Source organism: Symphalangus syndactylus, chromosome 9 (genome assembly GCF_028878055.3).
Source record: "Symphalangus syndactylus isolate Jambi chromosome 9, NHGRI_mSymSyn1-v2.1_pri, whole genome shotgun sequence".
NCBI classification, from domain to species: Eukaryota; Metazoa; Chordata; class Mammalia; order Primates; family Hylobatidae; genus Symphalangus; species Symphalangus syndactylus.
In genome coordinates, this window is record NC_072431.2 from 43,924,598 (window position 1) to 43,931,725 (window position 7,128).

Below are 7,128 nucleotides of genomic sequence, written 5' to 3' on the forward strand. Positions count from 1 at the left end.
GATTGTTTGCTTACTTGCAGATCTGCTTTCTTTAAAGGAACTCTTTATGTAGTATCCAGAGGTGTACACAAATAATACATGTTAGAATGGCATTGTTTTCATCTGGTTGGAGGTGGGGGGAAGTGAGGGTAGGGAAGTGGGTTTGGGGGTGGTACAAAGCCTGTCCAACTACCCATTCCTTCCCCTACTGCCACCTTACCCTGGGAGCCTTTGAGGTCCTAATGACAAACTTCTAGTCCATAGTTTGAAAATTCTAGAAGTTTGCTACAATTACTCTGCCACCTGCAGAAGCACTGTTCTCTCCTGTGAACTGTGGCATTTATCCTTTCTCTCTTCCATGTTACATTTACCATGCTACTATCTGGACTGGAAGGAATGGGATATATCATTTTAGACCCAAGCTCTAGTACAAAACCTTCACCCAATAGTTCGCTTACTGTGAAAGTTAATTACACATATTGATTTATTACTGTCATACTGAACTAAATAAGATTCAAGGGGTAAGGGAGAAAATGACTAGGGGCACATAACAACTACCCCAAGAATTGTCCACATGCCCAGTTGCTGAAACAACCTGCTGAGACTCTAAGATTAATTTTACCTACCACCATCACTCACCAATCAGAGCTTGCCAGCCCCCCAAAACTTTGCTAGCGCCAATGAGTTTTCTTTCAAGATAACATAACATTTCTCTTTCCAATGAAACTTCCAACCTTCTCTTTGTTCTTCAGACATACTGAAGATCACCCCTGTGTGTTGTATAACTCAAATTGCAATTCTGTGATTCCCAAATGAAACAGTGAGTTTAGAGATTCTTCTTTATATTTTATTTGACTTTGGCATTGGCAAATGTTTCTTGATGATGACCACTGAGGCCAGGACCTCCAGCAACTTCCTGGAGGAGGTGGCCCGTAAGTCAGGCTTGGGGGGAATTTGAATTAGTGGGGAGGAGGTCATTGTTCTTGATTAGTGAGGGTTATGCAGGGATGACAGACAGAGGAGGCCATGCAATGGGTAGCTCTTAAGAGTTGTTAGGGACACAGGGAGATAGAAGGTGTGGGAGTCAGTCATGGAGCCCAAGAGTGGAGTAGCTCAGCTATGACCTAAGATGGCCTAAAGCCAGAAACAGAAACTATCATGGTATATCTTAAATTAATTCCGTAGTGTAGCATCCTCAGCAAGATATTCCAGGAAGGTAGTTGGAACTGGCTAGTTTCCAGGTATCTTTAGATCAAACAAAATGTGAGCAGCCTCTAAGGCAAAACTTTTCTGGACCTTTCCAAGGACACATCCCACATTCTCTATTTTCAGCACAAGCTTGCACTGTATTTCGGATCCGGGTGAGAAGATGATGATTGCTCCAGTGCGGGAACACTGCACCAGGTAACTGCAGTGGCTTGGCTAGAGGAACTAGCCAGCTGCTGACTGTTGGTGGGAGTATCCTGCCCTCTGCTGGATTTGGCGGGCAACACGAATTTGCATTGCCTGCTAAAGAATTAAGGCTGAAAGCTTTTAGAACTGAAACTAAATATTTGCTTGTGTGTTGATTAGGTTTAATTAACTTGGAAATGCATTTCTTAAATAACATCAGGATTCTCAGGTAATTTCAGGTGTCAAGGAAAAAAATCATTTTATATCATATACAGACCTCTTGTTCAGTAAATTTGGGTGCATAATATAAAGTGCCAGCATTTTGTTCTGTAAAGAATAAAAGTTGCATCTATAATAATTCTTAAAGCATTCACATAGTGTTGTAATTTGATGAACGAATCCCAAGAGTGCAGTTAGACTGTAGGGGTTTATATATTAATTCTGCAAGATACTGAATCTCTCTGAGACGCGTTCTCTTTATCTGTAAAAAGATGCCATACTCACCTTGAAGGGTTGCTGTGAGGATCAAGTGAACTAAGAATATTTGCAGAAGCACTTTACTACGCCTACTACAAGTATGTGGTTTTAAACATACATGCTATTCACAGGTTAAATTATTGACTTCCCCAAGTTTATTCTGAGTAAAACTGAAAAACAGACATCAATGTTTCAAATCCAGATAATGACAGGACTCTTCCTAAAATACTGAAAGAGATCAGCAGCCCCTAATTTTTGCAAGAGCCTTTGAAGATGGGACAACTTTTTACTAAGTAGTATTTATCTCCAGCTGCTGGTCATTCTGTTCTGTGCAATCAATACAAATGTCTCTATTTCTCACTTTCATAAAGAGAAAAATGGCAGAACCTAATTCTAAGGATAATCTTTTCCAGCAGCCATTCCCTTGGTTTCCTCTCCTCCTTTTGTCTTTTGTTCTGGATCCTTCCCTATCCCTTTATTCTGTTCTCTTCCTATGTAAGTTGAAACCAGAAATAAGCAGTTTCAGCTGGCATTGTCATTGCTGTTGATGTTTAGCTGTTTCTCATCCTCCTGTAGAAGTTCCACAGGTGTATAGTTTTCCCTTCAGTGCTATTATTATATTAGGGGTAGAGCCCAGGCTCTGAAGTTTTTTGCTATCTAAGGTGTGAGAAGCTGGGTAATAATGGTATTATTAATGTAGCACCTCTCTAATAAAAAATAATAGATCTGTTTTTAACTTAATAATTTATTTAACTGATTTTATTCTCTTCATTAGCAGCTCTCCTTAATAAAAAGATGTTTTAAAATCCAATTTGTGCAACCAGCTGAAGAGTAAACCCAAGTAATTGATCACCTTGCCAGCCTCAGTAAATGCTATATTGATGTGTTTTAGGAAATCCACATTGAACAAAGATTTATACTAATTGCTGAAGACAAGAAGGAATAAGATATGATTGCTATACATGATATATTTTGGGAAGAAATTGGCAAAGAAGATATCATGTGCTCTTGAAGAATGAAGTTTTTCAGGTAGAAAAGGTGTGTGTGTGTGTGTGTGTGTGTCTGTCTGTCTGTCTTTCTGTCTATTGGAGCTGGGTGGGGGCAGGCTTCAAGACAGAGGGTACCAGGTAAGCATCACATACTGTTATGAAAACCTATGCTGTGGCCAGAGTGATGAGGAGGATTAAGTTGAGGCTGAGGCTGGAAAGGTACCTTGGGGCCAAAGGAAGGTGCTACTTAACTGTTAAGATGTGGAGCTTGAATTTCATGGGGTATGTGTGTTAACCAATACATTTGAATGTTGGATCAATATTATACCTCCATCACATTCTGGTTTGTCAAAGAAGTATTTATTAGGGAGGAATGTTGGGTTTTAAGTGGCATTATAATTCTCTACGACTTTAAAAACATATGTAAATTTCTGAGTGAGAACCGCAACAGCCTCTGTTCAGTCCAAACTAGGGTGGGTTAGTGACTCCCTGTGTAACCCAGGGTTCCAGGTTTTTGGGTATGCACTGTGAGGAAATCCCCACTTGTGTCTGTTGTATCTTGAGTTCTTATTTCAAAAAGCTCTGGGAAGAAGCTCAGCCCTGGAAAAACTAAAACTGGTTGGATCCAGAGATTCCTGAGTTGGAAAGAAACTTTGGCCAACTCTCCTCATGAACCATAGTAACAAACCTTGCTCAGAGAGAAGCTTATTTGCCATTTTCTGTACGTGCGATTTATGTAGAAGCATGATCAGCAGGCGACTGCACTGCCTTTATGCCACTTCCACATACAATGACTCAGCTAACCAGCCTAATACAAGCCCTGCTTTTACTGTTGTTCCTGGAGGCACCGCTTTGGGAAACTATCCCAGATGTCCTCCTTCCTTGTTGCAAATAATAAAATCTCCCTCTTAAATCCTCCGTGGTTGTGGTCATTGGACTTTCACCTGCCTAGCAATTTCACGCACCTGTTGTGTGGGTAACACCTGAACAGACTAGAATCCCTAGCTTGCATCTTTAAAAGACAACAGCTTGAGTCCCTTTCAATTCATCAAAAAGTCATGCATTTTTAAAAAGCAGCCGCCAGCCTCTCTCATCCAGTTAGTCTTAGACAACCATATACTCTAAAATATCTAGAGTGCAATGTCTAAAGAAGAATTTAGAAACGGCGTCAACCACTTTCTATATCTGACCAACCATTTTGTCACATCAAATAAAAGGGAGATCATAAAAAGACCCACGGATAAATGCTCTCTGCATCACCAAACATGCTTGCTCATCTAATTAATGATTTAAAAAATACAGATTATTTATATAAACTACTCAGCACCATATTACTGATCTTAATTCCCCTTATTCACTATAGCAATTCCACAAACCTCGAAAGAGACAAAGATTGCACACACTAAAGCTTGTTTATGGCACCTTAAAAGAAAGCACTCTGAATTGCTATTCCCCAGTTCCTAAAGTGGTAATGAGATTTATAGGTAACTTTACAAGTTTTTCTTTTGTGTGTTCGCTTAGCACTTAGCACATTATAGGCATCCTGAAGAATGGAGCACATTCCATTAAACAATTTGGGCAAAAATAAAGTGTAAATAAACATAATGGCTAGTGTAGCCAGGTGCTTAGTTGGCAAAAGAGCGTGGAGTAGTGTGAGAGCCCATAGGAGCTCCTCCACCTCCAGTGCCCAGCACATAGTAGGCATTCAATAAATAGCCGAGGAATAATGAAACAATGAATGCATTCTTTTTTTTCTAGTCACTTTGCTTGCAGTGGTTATCTTAAGGGTGTAATAAAATAATAATTGCTTCGTGACTATGTGGGCTCATAAGTTAATGTTTGCAAAGTGCTTTGAACTTCTTGGGAAAAGGGATGGTGTTTTTGTTGGCACTGTGTATTGTTTGCAGTGGCACACAAATTCCTCCTCCTCCTCTTCCTCCAGCTGCCAGCACTGTGCCCTCCCCCAGCTCTGTGCAGGGCCAGTATCTCCCACAGGGCAGCCTCACGGCCTTCACTGCCTCTCTCCAGCCAGCTCCAGCACTACAGGACAGGTAGGGACACAGCAAATATCGGAAAGATTTCTTTAAGGCCACCGAGGAGAAATGAAACTTGGGTCGATACTAATGATTCTTATAGGGTTTGGTGTTTAGAGGGATGCAGATGCTTGGCTACCCGTGGAAGGAGCTATTGGACAGACACACTCATCCGTGAGGACACATCAAGCTAGATCCTGAAGGGGAGAGAGAAGTGTCATATAGGCAAGCGGGGGTATGTGTGGAAGCAGCTGTTTTTTCAGTTTTAGGTGGCCCATATACATAATACAAAACCTTGGCTAGTAACTGGCAACAAAATGTTACATAGTTCTGTTAGCAGGAACCCACAAGAAAAGCCAGATTTCTTTTATATGAGTACAATTTTCGACTGCTATGATTTCTTTCCTCATTATTTTCTTTATATTTGATGATGGCAAATAACGGAGTTCTGTCTCACATATGGTTAGCAAAGGCTGCAATAGTTTCCAATGCATTTATTACTATTTTTTAAATTGCCAGCATTGTTAGGAACTTCATAATTAAACAACTCACATGTGATTTGGAAAACAAAAGCTATGTTTTCTGTTAAGAATGGATGTCCTTTGTGAACAAATTCAAGCAAAAGAGTTTTTTTTTCTTTTTGTGTTACACCAGGTTAACTTTCAACTGATCACACATGATAAATATCTCAAAGTAAAACAGGGAGAGGCAGTTACAGGTTCAGAATAACTAGAATGACTATGGGAGGCAGATCTTGCCTTAAAGGCAAGAACACCTTCAGTTTTCCACAAGTTGGAAGTGACTTGTTTTCCAGACCACATCATGAGCTTTTCTGTGTGTGTGGAAAATTTTTCATGTTAATTGCTGTACATGTGGCAAATTCGCTCTCTCTACAAATTATTTCTAGCGATTGGAATTAAATGTTACGTGGAAAAAAGCCAACATGGCATTCTGTTAAGAAGACAGACAACCTAAGTGATGTCTATCCTGCTTCAAAGAAAAAACTCAGGTAAGTCTGACTTTAGCTGAACCACATGAAGTTAACCAAGAGCAAGGCTTAGGTTTTGTTTTAAAAAAAATATATAGAAGGAAAACTCCTTCCAACTAAAATACACTCGTTATTTACCTGAAAACAAAAGTAGGTGGAGCTGAATTTGTAGTTAGATTATAGTAAGTAGCATTTGAAACTCTGAAAGCTTAGAGTCCACATAAAAGTCACAAGTACAACATTTATTTGGGAGTAACTCCAGATAAGAAATGGTTTCTTTCGTCACTTGATTCAGTATAAGATGAATTTTTTATTTGTACAGAGCTTGAGAATCACATAAGCATCGTTGAATTTTTCTTTTTTTTCCAATCTCTATTTGTGAGTATTTGATACTTGACAGTTTGTCTATGTCCTGAAATAAATGGATGAGAACTCATTTCAGGGAAGATAAGGTGAGCAGTCTGAATTAGGGGGAGGCTGTATTTCCTTTTCATTATGTTAATGACCTGTTGCATTTCAGGAGGCTGTACATTCATTTAGAGCAGAGTAGACGAAACCTCCTACGTTCTGGCTTGGGAACCAGGAGGAATCACTGACTGAGATTTGCCAACCAGACCTCTATGGTAAGTTTGAATTGAAATGTGTGGGTTGATTTTCATTATTCATTATTTCCTTTGATCTTGGGGAGGGGTAGAAATTAACAAATTTTAATGCAGTGTTATATATTCAAATAAATATCATATTGAGGAAATTATTGCTGGAAATTTTTTATTCGAGCATTTAATGAGTAAGCTGACTGACTCGTCATCTAAGTATTTTGGACTTCCTGTTGATACTAGTTTTCACCTATTTTTTCTTATGTGATCAGTGGATTTGCTATGGGGATATTTTATGTCAAGGCAGATGTTGAGTTTATGACATTTAGACACCTGTTTTTGATAATGGAAGGGTTCAATAAATACAAGAGTGTGACATCAACACAAGGAGAAGGGAAGAGACAAGAGATTGGTCTAGGAAGTTGAAGGTTCTTATTAAGAAAAAAGAAAGGAGGGAGATGGTGAAAAGCCAATTTTACATTGGTTAAGCACTAGAACTCAAACATGATATTCTAATGATGAAGACAGGTTGAGTTGGCTTATGGGAGTGTGTGTGTGTGTGTGTGTGTGTGTGTGAAACAGAAAGAGAGAGAGGGAGGGAGGAAGGGAGGGGCACAGAGAAAAATAGAGAGAGAGAGAGAGAATTGATTATTTTCTTATCCGTATCCACTCTA

The 7,128-nt window shown here is 39.4% G+C and overlaps 1 long non-coding RNA gene across 1 annotated transcript; it reads left to right on the plus strand.

Annotated features, from left to right (window-relative positions):
• Nucleotides 1–2,695: 2,695 nt before the first annotated feature.
• Nucleotides 2,696–6,576, plus strand: LOC134731431 (uncharacterized). The gene is made up of 4 exons (XR_010113674.1): nt 2,696–2,877; nt 4,780–4,888; nt 5,778–5,879; nt 6,379–6,576. It is a non-coding gene; the product is annotated as an uncharacterized lncRNA (long non-coding RNA).
• The last annotated feature ends 552 nt before the right edge of the window (nt 6,577–7,128 follow it).